This window comes from Tupaia chinensis, unplaced genomic scaffold, assembly GCF_000334495.1.
Source record: "Tupaia chinensis unplaced genomic scaffold, TupChi_1.0 Scaffold150288_1, whole genome shotgun sequence".
NCBI lineage: Eukaryota > Metazoa > Chordata > Mammalia > Scandentia > Tupaiidae > Tupaia > Tupaia belangeri.
In genome coordinates, this window is record NW_006210128.1 from 206,555 (window position 1) to 227,257 (window position 20,703).

General features: G+C 42.4%; 1 pseudogene; it reads right to left on the minus strand.

The window, feature by feature from the left end:
• Positions 1-13,689: 13,689 nt before the first annotated feature.
• On the minus strand, positions 13,690-14,424 carry LOC102474010 (40S ribosomal protein S18-like; annotated as a pseudogene).
• Positions 14,425-20,703: the final 6,279 nt, after the last annotated feature.

Below are 20,703 nucleotides of genomic sequence, written 5' to 3' on the forward strand. Positions count from 1 at the left end.
GGATAGATCTGACCCCTTTTCAGAGGCCCCATGGGGTATGGAGGAGGGCCAGGGAGGCAGAGGCAAACCCCTTATTCCAGAGATCAGGAAAGGGAGACCCTTGGCTTTGTTCCCCTTCCGCTGTCTAGGCTGCTTTGAAAAGAAAGAGAAGAGATTCAATCTTGGGTGAACCTTTCTAATAGTCCCTGAACTTAGGGATGAACTTTGCTCAATCCCTTGAGCAAAATGTCAATCTGAGCATCCCAAGGCAGGAAAAGCATACATATGGCTCTGGGCCAATCAAGAAAGGGAGAGAAGACAGGTGCATCCAAGGGAACAAAAACCAGACAGAGATGAGGCAGGGAAGACGCTGTGGCTTGGAGCCTGAGGACCACTACTGGACAGTGGTAGGCATGCTTCTGTGTATGATGCTTTGGGAAGAGTGAGGTCCTGATAAAGACGCTGCATGACTGAGCTCAGAAGTGACCCTCCCAGCATGCTTCTGCCACCTGGATGTCTGCCAGCACGCCTTAGTATTTCGATCAATCACTGTCCATTCCCCTGGCATCTCCTCAGAATGCCCACCTATGGACCCTACACTGGGGTAGTCGCTGTTTCCATCCCCCCTCTGCAGCAGGGTAGCAGACTGAAATGCTCTCAGGGGGCTGGCCATGTCGGTGTGACGAGGAGTGCTGGGAACCGTGGTAGTGAAGAGTTCATGCCCTGTCACAGGATGGCGACTGAGATGGCCAGGAAGGCCAGCTCAGAGTCCCCAGTTGATTTGGATTTTCCAAAGGAATCAGGAACTGTGGATTTTTATTTGAAAATGTCTGTATACATACGTGTGTGTGTGTGTGTGTGTGTGTGTGTGTGTGTGTGTATTGTTGGGGGGGATCAACATGTTTGCAGGTTGCCAGTTTTCAGCCCATTTCATCCAGTTTTCTTCTCAGTTTTGCATCAAAAGGTCCATGTAGAAAAATGTGTCCCCATTCTCTGTACCTTTGCCTTCACCCCAATCTTTGCCTCCTTTAGAGACAAGGCATGGCTGGCCAACCTTTAGTGGCTGGATCCCACAGCGTGGCTCAATTTCTTGACCCAGGAGCTTAAAAAATACCCTGGGTGTGTGTACATGCATGCCCCAAATCCCTACAGGAGGGAGAGATAGAGAAGAAAGGATTATGGTGTGACCATTCCCCATGGGTGCTGATTTTTCCTCTCTCTCCTCTCCAGAGAGTGCACACACTTTCTGGAAAAATTTAAAAGAAAAGAAAGAGAAAGAAGGAAAGAAAGGAAGAAAAATAAAGGAAGAAAGAAAGAAAAAAGAAAGAAAGCACGCAGGCATGGTCCTGGTAAAATTGGAAGAAAATGGTCAATAATAAAAAAGTTCTTGGGACCAGCAGTTAGCATAATGGCTATGTCACTGGACTCCTATATAGTCAACTACAGTTCACGTTCCAGACCTGGTGGCTTAAAACTCATGCCGGGTGTACATGCGTGCCCAAGATCCCAAGAGGAGAATGGAGGAGAAGGGATTGTGGCATGGCCATCCCCCTTGGGGGGTGATTTCTCTCTTTCTGTCTCTCTGTCTCTGTCTGGTGAGCACACGCACCTATAGCAAAAACCTCTCCAAAAAATAAATAAATAAATAAAAATTAAAAAATAAAAGAGTTCTTTAGTTCAACTAGCACCACCCTGTCCCCATTTCCTGATTTCTAGGACCATTCTTTCCTGCAAGCCTCAAGGGCTCAGTTATTGTGCTCAATCAACAATGTCTCAGCCAGTAGTTCTTGAGGTCCTAATACCATGGCTAGGCCTTTCAGACATACAAAGCATGTGTTTGTAATGGAAAGAAAATGCATCTGAAATGAGAAGATCTAGACTTGGCTCAGGAGAAGACAAGGACATCTAAAGGTATTCTGGGTATTAGAAACAAACATCTAGGGTAGCAATGTGCTGGAGAATGATGAATTATCCCCATTTATCTCTTGTTTTAATCAGTTTAATTAACTAATTTATTTATTTATTTTGATGTAACCACTATTTTATTTTATTTTATACATTCAATCACTAAACATTACTACAACTCATAAAGTGAATTTACCCAACAAGAATTCACTTCACACCAGTCCCATTGAGCCTACTATACACGTTATCATCAACAGATAGTAATCCATTTCTGTGTCCCAAAAATGTCTTGCCTTTCCATTTCCCTCCTCACCTTCTTTTCTCGTGCTCTTCCACTTCTCCCACGCTCCCCCCACACTATTTCCAGCACCTATACCCATTTCCATGCTTCTACACCCCCTCATCTTTCAGTTTCCCATTCATTTTGACACTGAGGTGCATATGTGAGCAGTAGGTGACCGGACAGGCTATGGAGATGGAGTGCAATGGCCTTAATAAGCTTGGTGAGGAACTGGGTTACTCTAGACCTTCTCAGATTTTCACCACATACTCCAACGGCAGATGACAATGAATATATCATCCTTGGAGGCTTAGGGATTCAGTCAAAGATGAATGTGTACTTTAAGCTTAATGTTTCTCTGAATCTTCAAGTCTGTTTTTAGAATGCATGACAACTTTATATTCCATATTGCTATACATCTTTAAGCCCAATATGACAACATTTTCCCTTATTGTTAAGAAATTTACCTTATTCATGAGAGAGCATGTGTGTGTGCACTGAGAGAGACGTAAGCACGCTCAGAAGGGTCTTATCATGCTGTGATCCTCTTCCTCCAGCCCTCTAGCCCATCAGATCTTTGGTATATGTACACCCAGCATTCATTTTCCTCAATTTTGGGGCATACTTGGTTCTTGTAGAAAAATATTTCATGCTTGTCTTGTGACTTTGCTTATTTCCTGGACCTGGGCCATCACCCCCAGGTCCGCCTGCACCCCTGTATAAGAAATGTCATTTTAGGAAGAGCAGGAGAGTGATGTGGTCAGGACAAGGGCGAAGGGAGCATACTTGGTGGCATGAGGGTTTGTGCACAGTAGACGGGGGAGGTCACTGAATCGTGGAGGTGAGAAATGACACTCGTGAGATCTAGCCATAGAGGCACAGCGGTGGCACAACACTCTGTAACTCCAGAACTATCTGGAAGATGGGCTGGCCTGTGCAAGAGCAAGAGCATGCTTTCATGTGTGCCTGTGCCCCTGGCTGGCTGCAAGGCTGGGAGCAGGTGGATCACAGTGTGAGACCTTGCTGAAGGAGCATCTCACGCTCACTCTCTCTGTCTGTCTCTCTATCTCTCATGAAAGGAAGAAGTAGGTAAACTTAAAAAAAGGCAAAGGGAAGAGAAGAGAAAAGTAAAAAGACTAGGTACAGTGGTGTGCACGTATAATCCAGATGAGGGACCGAGACAAGAGGGTCATGACACAACAAGAGACAGTTTTAAAAGAAAAAATGAAAAGAAAGAGAAGAGAAAAGAAGAGAGGAGAGGAAAGAAGAGGAGAGGTAGGGAGAGGGAGGGAGAGAAGAAAGGAGAGGAGAGGAGAGGAGAGGAGAGGAGAGGAGAGGAGAGGAGAGAGGGCAGGGAAGGAGAGGAGAGGAGAGGGGAAGGGGGAGGAGAGAGGAGGGAAGGATGATAGACTGGTGCAGAGCAGCAAAAATGAAGAGGAAATAGCAGTCCCTAGGTGATATTTCCGGGTTGAAATTCCCAGGTATGGATTCATAACCTAGATGTGCTGACTGGACCTGACTGATGTCCTTACAAACGACCCAGGGAACACTTCTGGCCAACAATGGAATGCGCTGGAGCTGACTGGCTTCCAGAATTAAAGAAACAATAGAACAAATAAATGACAAATGTGCCTCTCAAGCCTGCTTTGGTTTAGGGCTGGTTTAGGACTGGCAGCTTCTCAGTTCAAAGGAAAAGAAAGAAACTTCCCCAATTACAATAATAGGCTTAAGCCAGGCTTATACCATCAGCTTATAAAAGACTCCTTGGACAGAGATTGACTTTGACTAAACAATCTTTCGATGAGTTAAATGCAAATGAATCAGAACCATGTGTGGTCGGCTCTCCACATGTAGCTTACACCCTGGGGGTGAGTGGGAGTGGAGAAGGGCCCCAGTGGAAAACACTGGAGACTCTGCATGAAAAAACAAGTAAAAAAATAGTAGCAATTGCTTCAAACCTACTTTCTCCAATCCTAACATTGTCCTGGGTTTCCTTGGTCCTAATCCGACGATGTAATGGAGCCAGACTCCCGGGGCTTTCTGTTTGGCAGACAAGCCCACGTACACCAGGCTAGAGATGCTCATGGGTTCCCAAATCCTCCATCCCTTTTTGTTGCTTGTTTCCAGGGAGCCCCAAAACAAGGTCTGGGGTGCTCTGTGTGGATGGGAGCTAAGAAGACCTTGGCTAATCTAAACTCCTGTGTAACCCTGCATCATCCATAGAAGGAGAGAGCACCAAGAAATGATATCAAAAATGATTTACTCCCTTACTGATGAATTGTTTTGTACTCACTATCACAGGTCTGCACTCTGGAAGTGTGTGTCTAGTCAAGTGGGACATGGGCGGGTCACTGAAGACTGCAGGTGGGAACTGTTCTAGGAAGTAGTTAGAGAAGAATGTACAAGGTAACCGACTTTGTGCTGTTGCTGAGGAAGAGAAGGAGTTGAAAGTTAAAAAGGGACATAGACTGAGGTCTGCACAGCCCAACCCCCCAAGAAGAAGGGTGGCACATCAATCATTTTAAAAACCACTTGATTGGGACCCGTAGATGCTGTCATGGTTACATAGCTGGAATCCCACATGACTGACCGTGGTTCAAGTCTCAGATCTGATGGCTTGAAACTCAGGGCAGGTATGTGCACATGTAGGCCCAGGATCCCAAGAAGAGAATGGAGGAGAAGGGACTGTGATGTGGCCATCCTCCCTGGAGGGTGATTTCTCTCTTTCTGTCTCTCTGTCTCTCTCTCTGTCTCTCCAGTGAGAGCACATGTCTTATCTCAAAAAACTCTCTAAATCAGGGACCAGCCGTTGGTGTAATGGCTATGTAGCTGGACGCCCATGTAGTCAATCGCGGTTCGAGTCCCAGACTGGGGGGCTAAAACTCATGCAGGGCACGTGTGTGTGTGCATGCCTAAGATCTCGAGAGGGAAATGGAGGAAAAGGGGGGATTGTGGCAGGGCCATCGCCCTGGGGGGGGGGGTGATTTCTCTCTTTCTGTCTCTCTGTCTCTCTCTGTCTTTGTGGTGAGCGCACACACCCTATAGCAAAAACCTCTCCAAAAAGAAAAAGAAAAAAAGAAACCTCTCTAAAACAAACAAACAAACAAAAAGTAGCACGGGTCCTGCTGTGGTGTTGTGCACTGCTAAAACACTGTGCTCCTCAAACTAGGAGCACAGAAGAGGCCCAGGTTCAATTCCCTGGTCCAGCCAAGTACAGTGGTGTGGACCGATAACAATCCCAGAAGAGAGGCTGAGACGAGAGGATTGTGACACAGCAAGAGGTTGGTTTTTTTGTTTTGTTTTGTTTTAAAAGAAAGGTAATGAAAATAAAAACAAATTCCTCCTTTTACTAGCAAAGTCGCCTTAGGTCACGGATACCGCATCGTGTCCATCAGCTTGACTTTTCAGTACAATGCTTAAAAGAGAGCAGTAGTTCGTGTTTGTTATTATGATTACTATCATTGACACAGTTTTATGCCAAAGGCATGTGTGTGTGCTCATGTATAAATTAGAGAGAGAGAGAAAGTACCCACTTAGAGAGTCTGGTCAAGCCACTATCCTTTTCCCTCCCGTTCCCTATCCCATCAGATTCCTGGGCATGCACACACATGCTCGGCATATTTATCAAGCTGCCAGGGTTGAGACGTGAACCCACGTAGCATCCAACTTCCTCTGCACAGCTTTCAACTGATGGACTGCAGAACCAACCCCCATTGACCTTTTCTGAATCTCCACATACTTGTATTTAACAACCTGTTCTACGCCAGGGGTTATTCCAGGCACTGAAGATGCAGGAAGAAATGGCATAGCCTGGGTTCCTAAGGCATTTGCATTTCTAAGCCTCAGTAAGTGACCTTCTTCACTGTGTATTGTGGTTCTGGGGTCACCCAGACACACCCTTATCCCCAGGTGCTCTCACATACTCTAGGGAAGGCTCCTGGATGTAAGAGGCAAGTAGAGTGGAATGCTTGAGTAGAGGAAGGAGGTAGAACTCCCCAACGGTCTGGGGTTGCCAGATTTAAAAAACAAACAAACAAACAAACAAACAAACAAACAAAAAAACCATGATAACAACACTCAGTTACACTTGAGTTTCAGATCAATCCAATTCAGCATCCTCACGACTCTTTGCTTGTTTTGCCACATCTGACAGTCCTGGCCACTAAGAACTAGAATCCACCTCCGAGGCCCCCATGTCTCTTTCCTGTACTTGGTTCCCTCCCAGCAGACTCTCCTAACTATGCCTTCCTCTAGCACAACGCTTGAGAAAAACGTTTAAAGTTTACCCTTAATGTGAACTTTGCTCTTCCAATGATATCTTAATCATAAGCCTTCATCCTAATTACGGAGTAAAGTGTATGCTCCGCTTTAAAGAAATGGGGTGTTCTTGCTGAAAAGGTGGGAAATACTATTTCAGGTGGGAGACCTCCCTGGGCCTTTGCAATCACACCACCTTGGCCATAGGCTGCTGCGCCCAGGTGCGAGGCCAGGCTACTCCCATATACCCTGTCCCTCCTCTTGGCCTCCCAGAAGCACTTGCTTCCCCTTGGGATCTGGGCAATTCCTGAATTCCCAGTATGGATCATTCCTATGTTCCCCTTGCTCTGTGGCTTGGATACCTCTTCCTCACTGCAGCTAAATTTGGAGGTGGCCATATTCATGGAAGCTTGATGTCATCTCCTGACTCCTCAGCCACCCCAACAAGAGACTGACTAGGGAACTCCAGTCATCCTTGAGACGGGGACTCAGCAGTGCCTCTCCCCCAGTCCAGGACCAAAGGCTGCCCCTGGTGCTCTCCATCTCACTCTGATCCATCTCGGCTGAGCAGATGAGGGAACTGCTTTATTTGGCAGACACCTTTTCCCTTTGTCCTTGGTGGAGTGCTTCTTAATGATCTGTGCAAAACCTACATTTATCACGGAAGACAGGCTACTTCATGTTGATTCATTTCCTTTCCCTGGGACATGTCTGGACCCTCCTGCCTCAGTGACCCTCGCAGTCGGAAAGGTAACACCAGCTACACTTTTTATTCGGCACCTTTTATCCTTGAGGCTCAAATTCACTTTTATCCACTCCTTGTGCATATACCTTCCCAGTCAAGAGGTAAAGACAATTCCTCATCTGTTTACTCCCCTTTCTTTCTCTGTTCTTTTCTGATAAATGTTCATTGACCCTAGGTGACTCCTTCAAGAACCTGGCCTCTGCTTTCTCCCATCTGGTCCCATCTGGATGCTTTATCATTTCTCCGAGCTTGTCTTTGTCGACCAAATCGCACTCTTTTTAAATTACAATGTCTTATTTAACTCAGAAAGTGCTTCCTATTTCCTCCCAGTGACAAAACCAATCTTATGTGAGGAGAAATTGCAGATCTGGACTTATAAACCTAGTTTGTATTGATCTGTGCACAGGATCTCTAGGTAACCTTTCGTCCTGAAGGTGCAGAGTAGAGTAAACATGAGGCGTCTTAAGGATAGAAACCATGTCTTTTTTTTTTTAATTAATTTATTTTACATACTTTCACTGAACATCACCACAGCATACCAATGTGATTTCCCAGCCAGAATACACTGTAAAATACCTTAATCATACATGTTATTGTCAACAAGTAATTTTCCATTTTTTGTTTCGTGTGTGTGTGTGTGTGTGTGTGTATTTTTCCCCCTTTTTCTCATCCTCTGCCATTTTCTACACACCTCACAATCTCTGGTATCTACAGTTGCTTTCCATTCCTTCCTCTGCCATTTTCCACACACCTCCCAATCTGTCTCTGGTATCTACAGTTGCTTTCCATTCCTTTATTTTTTCCCACATTGCATTGATTCACAAAATATCTTAATTAATCTAAATACTTTCAATAGTAAGTTCAGCTGATATATACATATCTGTGAGCAAAAGTTGACTTTAGACATGAAACTCTGTGGGTAGAATGAATATACTATAAAATAGCACAAAGCTGAGGCTATATAGCTTACTGTGGTTACTAAATAGATATTTTTAAATACATTTTTTAATTGCAAGGAAGGCAGTTTTAGCTTTAATAAATCAAAATAAAAATGTTAAGAGAACTTTGCTTAATACTTAAAGCCAGGAAACAGTTTAGGATTCTGTTCAAATAGTAAGTACATGAATGTGTCCACAACTGGAGAGAAGACAAAACTCCTTAACACTGGAAAACAAAGCATAGAAGGTCAGTAATGTTTTAGTCAAGAGATATTAAATTCTATAGCCAGAATGACCAAAACCACAGACAAAGACAAAATACTCATACTGGCCAGAGAGAAACGTCAAGTTACCTACAAAGGATATCCCATCAGGCTAATGGCGGCCCTCTCATCGGAAACAATTTGAGCAAGGAAAGAATGGGAAAATATATTAAAAGTATTGAGTGAAAAACAATTTGAACCAAGAATACTATATCTGGCAAGATTATCCTTCATATGGGAGGAGAAGACGAGAACATTCTCAGGTAAACAAAACCTGAAAGAATTTGCCAACACCAGACCAGATCTCGAAGAAGTTCTGAAGGGAGTGCTAAAGTCAGACACACAGAAATAAGAGTTCTAAAACAGCTAAGAAAATGGCCAGCTTAATGATAGGGACAAATCCAGAGTTGAACGTTATCTTCCAGAATAAATGGGAAGATCATAACACAAGAGAAGATAAATTACTTGAGGCTGTATCTTATCCATTTCTTCATCCTCATAGCACTAGCTAAGTGCGTAGCAATAATAGTTGCTTGAAAGTAGTTAATGAATGAATGAATGATGTTCCAACTTGAGATGCTGTATTCCTAAGTGAGGATATGAGAGGTTAGTGTAGTCTCCCAACAACCAACATCACTAAAGACAGATAAAATTTGTCATCTTCTGGAACTTCCCAACAAAGGTTATTGGTCCTAAAGAACTGATTAGAAGTCTAACATCATACCGAGTTCAGATTTGGGAGTGATATGTTGACATCTTTGGAGATTTAAGAACAAAATTAATGAGAATTACTAAGAATGAATGGCTACTGGGGACTAGCAGTTGGCGTAATGGCTATGTCGGACTCCCATGTAGTCAACCATGGTTTGAGTCCCGAACCTGGTGGCTTAAACTCACGCCGAGCGCATGTGTGTGTGTGTGCCCAAGATCCCAAGAGGAGAATGGAGGAGAAGGGATTGTGGCGTGGCCATCCCCCCTGGGGGGTGATTTGTTGCTTTCTATCTCTCTGTCTCTCTCTGTCTTTCTGGTGAGCGCATGTACCCTATAGCAAAAACTTCTCCAAAAGGTTGGTTAAAAAAAATGAATAGCTACTGTTCTTAATCTAAGTGATAAAAGAAAAACTTTAGACTGAATAGTTACTGTTTTTAATCTAAGTGATAAAAGAAAAACTTTAGACAATTTAATTTAATGGAGTTTAATTGAGCAAAATGATTCAAATTGGGCAGCTCCCAAGAATGATTTCCAAGAAACTCTAGGTAGCCTCGTGGTCACTAATATTTATGTGCAGGAAAGTGATGTATAAAATCTAGAAGTGCGGGAATGAGGTAGAGAAATAATTGGGTTGGTTACATCTTGATGTTGCCTGTGTCAACACAGTTTAAAGAGGGGCCATCTGTGACTGACCAGCATTGCTACTGTGACTGGCTGTAATTTAGCAACTCACTGAGGAAACAGACATCCATGTGTTGATCTGGTTTGCTTATGGAAAAGAAAAGAGTAGTACAGAGTCTTCCTCGGACCCATATACTGTTTTGGGCTTTTTTTCTTTTTTTTTTTTTAAAAAAAACAACAACAAAACACTAATTTATCTACTTATTTGCTGTGATTTTCAAGCTACTGGGTCTGAGATTCAAACTGTGGACAACCATGTAGAAATCCAGCACCTTTACCACTCTGCCACTCACTGGCCTCAGGCCAATATACAGGCCAATTTAACATCAGAAACCCAGGATAATCTAGAAACATATGGACAGATTTGGAATACCCAAGGCCATTAAAACTACTTAAAGCTAATCTCAAGAAGGCAATGTGGAGAGCCATTTCAACTATTGTTTGAAAGTAATATAATGAGGAAAGACTCTTGACTGAAAGGTGGTACTCAGTTATTCAGAGAGAACAAGATTATGGAAATGGTTTTTCAGGAGCAGCCAAGGGAGAAACTGATAAGCATAGACCAACTGATCCACACAGCTCTTCCCATGCACATAGGCTGTTCTTTCTATGCAGCGAACTACCTCTCTGTCTCTGTTGACCATTATGCATCAAAAAGGAAGCTGGAATCACACTATGATAGTTATGTCGAGATCTCAAGTCCAAGTAGAGTCATGGAAAGCATTTTCTCATACTATTTGATCATACTATCTGATCTCAAGGCTTGTCATAGAGCACAATACAGCCACACCTCATTAACGACCTACCTACTTAACAGCACTTGGGCTTATGACCAGTTCCTCAGCATAGGCAATCCTCTCTGCAATCTATGTGAGTCTGGGGTATGCCTTCTTAATCTTTGTCTTGTTCCTTCAGTTGATTAGTATTCTTACACAAAACCTTCACTCAGGTGGTGACCATGAACTATCATAGTTCAAAGGATTTGATGACTGAAATATTAATGTGGATGTCTTTTTATTATGAACAAACTTTAATTTTTTGGTATGCTGTTTTTACAATTTTTGCTGGTTGTATTCTTATGTTAAGTTATATTAGGTCATCGAAAAAGTCATGAAGTATTTTTCTATGCAAAAATGCATCATGATATTCCCAACAGTTCAACATGTAAGAGATGCAAATTAAAATAAAGTCATCAAGTAAGAGTTTCCTTTACACCTTTTAATTATTTAGAATAAATAGTAAACAAGCTGGTTTTTATTCTTGTTTTGGGGTGTGTCTTGTCACTTTATGGTGCTTAGCCAAAGTCAACTTTTTTATATGGCTAGAATTACATTATTTTAGTGTGGTGTCACATGATATCTACTGAAAAATATTGGGTTGTCAGGAAAGTTGTGACACATTTTTTCAAAGAAAAAACATGGGAAAATACATCATCATGACTTTCCCAGTGACCTAAGATATCCCTGTGGTGCCATGACACCACAAGACATCCACCTTTAAGCACTTCGTTTATCAACCAATTCACTTAATGACTTAGTAGTCGGAATAACTTGATAGATAAGTGAGGAGTGCCTATAGTCAAAGAGAGTGTAGTAATGGTGGAAAGATAAACACATAGATGAAATGGTATAGAGTCCAGACATAAACTTACACATATGGAGACAACTGACTTTCAACAAAGGTACACAGAGAGTCAATGGAGACACAGTAGTCTATTCAACAAATTCAAGATGACTGATGACTGGGTATCTGTAGTGTTGTCTGTTTGTTTGTTTGTTTTTAAAAAGTCAATCCATCCTCTACATTGTAACTAAAAAATAATTCAAAAAGTATCAGAAACCTAAGTATATGACTTAAAACTGTAAACAAACTCTAGGAGAAAACATAAGAGAAAACCTTGGTGACCTTGAGTTAGGCAAAGGTTTCTATTTACTAGCTGTAACATCAAAAGCATAATTTATAAAGAATAACTTGACAAACTGACCTTCTTTGGGAGACTATATTAAGAAAATGAAGACACTACAATCTGGGAGAACACACTCATCAAACATATATTTTATAAAGGACTTGATTTCAGAAAATTGTAAGGTACACATAAAACCTAATAACAAATAAACAAACAACCTAGTAAATAAGAAAGAACTATTTGAACATGTACTTTGCCGAAGAAGATATACAGACAGAATTTAAATGCATGAAAAGATGCTCAATATCATTATTCATTAGGTAAACGCAAATCAATGAAAATCACAGTAACAGTCCACTATACATCAAAGTTAGCAAAGAAGGCCCACCACAAATATTGAATCAGAATAAACAAGAATTAGGGTCAGCAGGTGGCCTGGTGGTCAAAGTGTTGGACTCCTACGTGGTCACTCATGGTTAAATCTCAGACCTAGTGGCTTTCTTTCTCTCTCTTTCTTTTTCTCTCTCTCCCTCTTGTGACCACATATGCCCTAAAGCAAATTAAAATTAGAAATAATAATAAATGTAATTAAATAATTATTTAAAAACTATAGGAGCCAGCAGATTGCTTAGCGGTTAGGTCACTGGACTCCCACCTGGCCAACTGCGGTTTGAGTCCTGGACCTGGTGGCTTGAAAACCACATCAGGCAGATGTGCCTGTCCAAGATCCCAGAAGGAGAATGGAGGAGAAGGGACTGCAGCATCACCACTCCTCCTGGAAGGTAATTTCTCACTTTCCCTCTTACTATCTCTGTCTCTCTCTTTGGCAAGTGTATGTGCCTTAGGGAAAAATCCTCATAAGAAGAAAGAAAGAAGAATGTGGAATAAATAGAACTCTTATACCAAACACTACAGATGGGAATGTAAAATGATACAGTCATTATGGAGAAACTTTTAGTAGTTTCCTAAAAAGTTAAGCATGTACTAACCGTATGAGGGAAGCTCAAAAAGTTCAGGAAAAATGAAATCAAAATATGAGTTTATTTTGGTCCAAAAATATTCTGAAACCCACTCATAGGTTTTTCCCAATACACATTGTCAGTGAACTATTTGAAGACACTTCATATAATTTAGCTATTCCTTTCCTAGATATTTATTCAAGAGAAAGAAATATATGTTTGTGTGTATCTCCATACAAAGATCTGTATGTGAATACTCATAGCAGTGTTCCTTTTAATATTTCAAAACTGGAACAGCCTGAATGTCCATTAAGAGGTGAATGGACACACTGTGGTATATCCATTCAATGGGAGACTATTCAGGTATCAGAAAGACTGAACTGATGACACCCTTAACAACATGGATGAATTTCAAAATAGTTTAGCAGAATGAAAGTAGCAAGCAAAAAAGAGTGCATACTGTGTTAGTCCACATTAGATAAAATGCAAACTAATCTGTAGTGGCCAAAAGCCAATCAGTGGTTGCCTGAGATGAGATGGTAGGGATTTTAAAAGGGCATAGGGAAGCTATGGGAATGATGGGCAAGTTCACTATTTTGATTGTGACGGTAATTTCATGGGTGTATACTGTCAGTCTGAAATAGAGGCCTGTTCCAAGCTTGTCAAACAAGCAGAAAAGGTTTATTTGTGCCTGAACTTCAGGATAGCTACCTGGAAGCAAGGCTTCAGAACCCAATAACCAAAGCCCCAAAATGGCGTAATTTGGAGTTGTCTTTAATAGAGAAAGAAAACAAAGAGAAATAAATGATCAATGAAAAGAGAAAAGTAACAAAATTCTATCTCAGTGCTTTACATAATTCACATTAGTTAACAATTTTTTTTTTTTTAGAGAGAGATTTTTGTTATAGGGTGCATGCACTCGGCAGAGAGACAAAGAGAGACAGAGACAGAAAGCAAGAAACCACTCCCCAGGGGGATGGCTATGACACAATCCCTTCTTCTCTATTCTCCTCTTTTTTTTTTTTTGGTATATAAACTATTTATTAACAGACAAGGCCTACAGACTTACTTCTTCTTGGACACACCCACAGTAGGGCCACGACGGCCAGTTGTCTTAGTGTGCTAGCCTTGGACCCGAAGGCCCCAGAAGCATCGTAGCCCTCTATGGGCCTGTATCTTCTTCAGTCTCTCCGGGTCTTCACGCAGCTTGTTGTCCAGACCGTTGGCCAGAACCTGGCTGTGTTTTCCATCCTTTACATCTTTCTGCCTGTTCAAGAACCAGTCTGGGATCTTGTACTGGCGTGGATTCTGCATAACCGTGGTCACATGGGAACCAGCAGTTAGTGTAATGGCTATGTCGCTGGACTCCCACATAGTCGACCGCGGTTCGTGTCCTGGACCCGGTGGCTTAAAAACTCACGCCGGGCGCGTGTGCGTGCGTGCCCAAGATCCCGAGAGGCGAATGGAGGAGAAGGGATTGCGGCGTGACCATCCCCCCTGGGGGGTGACTTCTCGCTTTCTGTCTCTGTGTCTCTCTCTGTCTGTCTGGTGAGCGCACGCGCCCTACAGTGAAAATCTCTCCAAAAAAAAAATAGTGATCACATGTCCCACCTCCTCCTCAGTGAGCTCTCCTGCCCTCTTGGTGAGGTCCGTGTCTGCTTTCCCCCACACCACATGAGCATATCTTCGCCCCACACCCTTAATGGCAATGATGGCAAAGGCTATTTTCCGCCGCTCATCGATGTTGGTATTGAGTACTCACAAAATGTGCTGGAACTTCTCAGGGATCACTAGAGACATGGCGGCGGCACAAGCGGTGGTGTGTAGGCCTCCTGTGGAAGCTCTACTCTCCTCTTGAGGTTGCAGTCATGCATGCACACACCCCCAGCGTGAGTTTTAAGCCACTGAGTTAGGCGCTCGAACCACGATCAACTACATGGAAGTAAAGCAACATAACCATTATGCCATCTGCTGGTCCCACATTAGTTAACAATTTAAGTACATAATTTTATTGTCTATGTTGCTTCAAAATTGAGTTTCCATCACTACAACCTTTTTTGCCATAGCTCAGCATATCAGAATTAATTCTTTGGACTCCTTAATGATTGGCATGTCTGGCTAAAGTCTCATGTCTTTTATGGAGGCCTGGTCAATTAAAAATGTCTTATTGGTCTTATTTTCTTTTTCAATATGTACATCAAACAACATATTGCTCTGCATATGTATATATATACACATACACACACACACACACACACATCTAGCACCAAAACTGATTGGGCTAGAGATACATATACAGATGTTTTTTAGATATTTAAGAATATACCTAATAATGGAAAACATAACACTCAGGAAAAAGTAGGTTGTGAAGTAATTATGACACAGTAGAAAGTCATTTTATATCATGTAAACAGCTGCTTTAGATGTGTTAAGGACACATATCTAACAGTAAAAGCCGAATGACATGCATAGATATTATAATCTCCAAACTGAACATAATAAGGACTTCATAAGGATGATTTCCACCACACTGATAATGCTTTTATTTCTTAATTTCATTGTGGATACTTGTATTCTTTATACTTCTTTTTTTTTTTTTTTTTTTTTTTTTTTTTTCTTTTTTTTTTTTTTTTTTTTTTTTGGAGACATTTTCCCCATAGGGCGCGTGCGCTCACCAGAGACATAGAGACAGAAAGCGAGAAATCATCCCCCAGGGGGGATGGTCACGCCGCAATCCCTTCTCCTCCATTCTCCTCTTGGGATCTTGGGCATGCACGCACACGCGCCCGGCGTGAGTTCTAAGCCACTGGGTCTGGGACGCGAACTGCGGTCGACTACATGGAAGTCCAGGGACATAGCCATTAACGCTAACTGCTGGTTCCCATATTCCTTATACTTCTTGTACATCTATAACATTAACTAATAACATTTTTCAAATAATTCTACGTTATCATGTTCCTTGTTCTCAAAATTGAGTCTATGCCCACCTTTTCAAAGATGGAGTAGTTTGGGTCTGATTTTAATCATGCTCATAACTGTATCGGCCATGTTTGCATGTGCTTCTAACTCAGCCTTTCCTTTAACCGATCAGCCAGCTCTGCAACTACAATTAGTGGCCAGCCAATAGCTTGTAAACTCGGGAGCTGTGTTTTCTTACCTGACACGTAGTAGTAGTTCCATCTGTTCTTCCATGACCTCTTGTTGGCCTTCATAGATTATCATGGCTCTTCTGAGAGTTCTCTAAACATTTCGAGATGTTTCAGTGAAGACAGAAAGACAGAAAAGGTGCTGGGATTAGAATGACTGCAGCACATGGATGGCATGGCCCAGGGCGTTTGGGTTAAGTGTCGGCTTCGTTTGTGTCTTTGTCTCATGCATTCGTATTGTTCTTCCAGTCATCAATGTGCCTGCATTTGGAGAACTACACTTGAAAGTCCAAGTCTCTGTGAGAGAAAAGCTCCTAACAACTGTGATTAAAAGTCATTCTATTAACACCTAATAACTCCTAAGTGTTGCCAGTGTGTCATGCCCAACATAAACTGTACTGGACATATCAACCGTGGTAACACCTTTGGAGGATGACTTATTGAATTCTGGTGAAAGTATAAATGTGCATACTTTCAACTCAGCAAATCCATCTCTATAAGGATTTTAGCCAATGTGAGCAGCAAAACATATACAAGAATTTTTTTTTTTCCCTAGTAAAAGAATGACAAACTGAAAGCAGTCCAAATATCAGGCAGCAGTTGTGAGGTATGGAGAATCGATATTGTGCAATAATCTTATCATGGAAAAACTAAAATAGTAAAACAAATGGCCCGATCTATATCTACAGAATGAGTAAGTCTCAGGAAGGTAATGTTATAATATAACATAAATAAATTCCATGCTGTAGCCCACTATTTGTGGAAGGTTTGAAGATATGAAAACTAATACTATATATCACCTATGGATACAGATACACGAAATAATAGAGACAAAAGTGAGAGGTCCTCAAATAGTTCATGGAAAATGTAGAGTATGGAAAAAACTATGCACGGATTTCAAACATTTTTGCTCCAAATTAAATTCATATTTTAATTTCATTTTTCCACACACTTTTAAAAAAAATCCCTCCTGTGGATGAAAATAGTAAACATCAAGCTCAAATAAATACTTTTGGTAAGAAAAGTAGAAAAATGAGATCAAGGAAGAGATTACTCAGGGACCGCAAATGTATCTGTGATGTTTTTTGTTCTTATTTTTACTGTTTTGAAACAAATATCTTACCTCAGTAAATACCTCCAAAAATGAGCATTTTTAATATAATCATAATGTGATGATCAAATCTAATAAAAGCAATAATTTGGGGTATCATGAAATTTTCACAATTATCTCAAAAATATCCTTTTTATGCTAGGTTCGTACAAATCAGGATCCAAAACAGGCCATGCGTTGGGTGTTGTTTTGATGTCTGTTAAAGTGCTTTAACTGGAGAGTGGAACATCCTCCCTCCTGCCGCTCACCTGACCAATGTCTTTGTCCTGTTTTCCTTGTTATAGAAGCTGGGGTTATTGTTCACCACACAGACTCCCTTTCTCTATTTATTTATGTGCTTTTTTTTCTGCTGTTAAGTTGTGTCTTACCCACATAAGGAGCATGTATGAAATTTAATTAAACTCAGATTCAATGCTTTCGGCAAGAAAACTTCCTCCGTGGTCCTGAACACTTCACTGCGTTGTATTGGGCAGCATAGTGTGTTTTAATGATGGCGAAATTATCGAACATGGATAAAGATCACGACAGCGTCAACCCTCCACTGGGAAGTTGCCGAACAGCCTTCATCCACTGTCATCATTGCCGGGATCAATCATTTCCTTAGAGATTACAAAACGGGGATTTTCTCATGCTGCCCTGTCTTCCACTTTATCAGATTGATTCCGCTGATTAAAGCCTCCCCCTCCCCCCCAAAAAGAATTTTTCTTCAGTTGCAAGAACTGCTCAGTTCTCCTGAAATTTAGTTCACATAAGGAAGGCACACATTCCACTTAATTCTCTCATTTTTAAACTACTAGTTGTCTAAATTAGAAGTGAGTGCTCTAATGCTTTCTTGCTTTAAGAAAATAAAATCTGAAAAAAACACGACTGATGTTAAGATTGTATAAAGCTAGGAAATAAATAGCCAACTGTTTATACTATTCTCTAAATGTTTCTAAAATTTGAAATATTTTGTATCGAAATGTTTAATTGAACAGAAATAAAAGCCCCTATTTTGTAATGTTGAAAATATACTTGGAAGCATTCATGTATCACTTAAAAAGAAGCTCGATGAGAGATTTGAGGACATGAGTTATAGAAAAGCTTTAGGAGGGCCATTAAAGTTGGCTTAGGAACAAGAAGAAGCCGGTGGAGGCACAGTGGTAACGCAGCTAGGCCCACCTTGAGCCCACGGCCCGGGACCTCCCTGTTCACGTCGGGCACACACACCTCCCTGTGATTCAGGCCGGCTGAGGGTAAGGTTGAGGGTAGATCATGGCATGAAGACCCTGATGGGAATCCTCTCCTCCCTCTGCCTTTCTGTCTCTCTCTCTTCCTCTCTCATGGAAGATATAAACTTAAAAAAATAAAATTAAAATTGAAAAAAAGGCAGACAGGAGGGCAGGGAAGAAGATCCACACCCCTGAAGCAAAAGAAGTGCCACACAGCAGAGCTGGTCCCTCAACAACCAGGAGAGGAAGGCAGAGTGAATTTCACCACCCAGCCCTGAAGCCTCCCTGTGGTCCAGCTCAGACAAGAGCAGGCCATCAACCAAGCAAACAAGAACAAATTACTCAAGTTTCCTTGAGGTCAGGCTCAGAAGGTGAGAGGGGCCCCAGCAGGCCGCACTCAAGGGCACGAGAAATCTCAGTGGCTCAGATGCCCAAGGACTGCCAGGAATCCACGAGGGGAGGCTGGAGGGGAGTGATTTTTGGCACATGCATGGAGGGAGCTTTGGCAGGAGGCTTAAGACCTAAGAATGCATTCAAGGGACTTCTATTTAGGGACCTCAGGAGTGAATACAAGCTTCAATTTAGTTAAGCAGAATGTATTCAGATGAAACTTGAGGAGAGGCAGGGGCCAAAATAGGGGTGAAGAACTAGGTCTCTAGAATCAAGCAAACCAGGGTTTGCATCGATTCTGCACTTCCCCCTTGGGTAACCCTGTGCCCACTTATTTAACTACTCTGAGGTTTAGTTTCCTTGTTGACAAAATGAATAAAAATAATACTTCTTCACAGAGTGTTGCATAAATCAAATGAGATAGCTGTGTTGTAATGTAGGTTTTGAATAAATACAGTTTCTATTCTTACTGCTATTGTTATTCATAAACACTCACACCCAGTGCACTAAGGGAAATCTCTGTCCATGAACTCCAGACCTGCCCTTGTGGGTCGGTCTTGCAGAGTGCCCCACCATCTGGACCACATGTGTCACCTTGGATCACACTACCCCATGAATATGCCACTTAGTGATTCTACAAACATGTAGGGTACTGGGGCAAGTATGGGGCAAGACATTATGCCTCTTTGTTCCCAAATGCACCCTAACATATTGGCTGGGCCTGGGTCTTATGGGAAGTGGTATTTCAAAGCCTGGGAAATGATCTGAAAGTTCTGAAAGCACCTGTGAATGTGAGCACCCTCACATAGGCCCTGCACCTCCTCCTGGAAGCCTGCCCAGAAAGGGTGCTAGCTGCCGCTACTCGCCAATGCCCGTTTGTTTATATGTCTATTCTTCCTGAAATGTCCCCTCTTCTTTCTCAGCTTTATGGGGTCTGCTGTCATGAAACAGCAGTCACCCAGAAGTTTGCATTTCTGGTTTTGGCAGCAGTTTATAGACTTGGCTATTGAGACCAGAACCCACTCCTTAGCAGCTTACTTATAAGAAGGTTATTTCTGTTTCTCTTTTTCACGCTGCCGAGGTGCAGGTCAAAGGATGCCAGCAGTGTCCCTGTCCAGCAGGAAGCCCTCCTTTCTCTGTTGTCTGGCACGTGAGAGAAGGGTCTGGCACTCCACCCAAGGTACGACCACCCTCCGCCCTTTGTTTTCCTTTCACTAATGAGGGCTGTCAGAGAAATGGCAAACAGCTGTGACAGCGAGTGATGATGCAAAATCCAAACAGAGACCCAATGCCCAGTGACACACCGAGTCCCTCACACAGACCGCTCAGTCATGGCCTGAAGGCTGTGGCGTGAACCTTGCCCTGCGAGGACAAGCCATACCTTTGGATGACACGGTTCCAGCAGCACACACACAGAAATGCACCCTCCAGAACGGATTCCACGGGTTCAGGCCAGATACAGAACTGGCACGAGAATGCAGGGTCAGGGCTGGGAAAACATGTCTGACAGAGCAGTTGGAAGACATTCCTGAAGTCTTGGCCCACGGGTGGGTCAGCTCTCGGTGCCGATGCGGGCAGCACCAGCCATGGGTGGCACGTGTGCTTCCTCCGAGTGAGCCATACAAGGACATGCTAGCGTCAAGCGTCCAGTCTGTGGGATGGTGCGGAGGCAGGAACCCCATCTCCTCAGTAGGGTTTCAGCATGCCTAAGGGGAGACGTAAGTAAGCTTGGAAGAGGTTTGCTTACGATGTTTGCCAAGCAGAGAGTGCAAAAGACATGTTCTGAGAACAGGAGCTCTATGTAAGAGACATCTGGGGCTCCTCTGGCTTTCAGGGTGACATCTTAGGCATGAAGATATATTAAAGGTGGCAGAGACAGAGAGCCTGCTCTAGAGACAGCGCATCCACATACATTACCAAGAATCCAGTAGGAAAAAGTAAAAGTCACAGTGAAAGAACAGATTCGTGGCTGTGGGAGTTCTCTGAAGGGACCCACTCATTCAGTCGACAAACATGTAATGCTCATCTGTGACCAGCCTTGTCCACACAAATTCTCTTTCCAAAAACCATCAAGCTTATAGTAGGTCAGTATCATAAACAATGAAGTCAACACAAGCTCCTGAGAAGGACAGTTTGGTTTTATGAGGAGTATGGAAAAGAAAAATTCATGTGGCAGTGACTCGGCTGACATTTTAGGATGTGTAGGGGAAAGGCTTCTTAA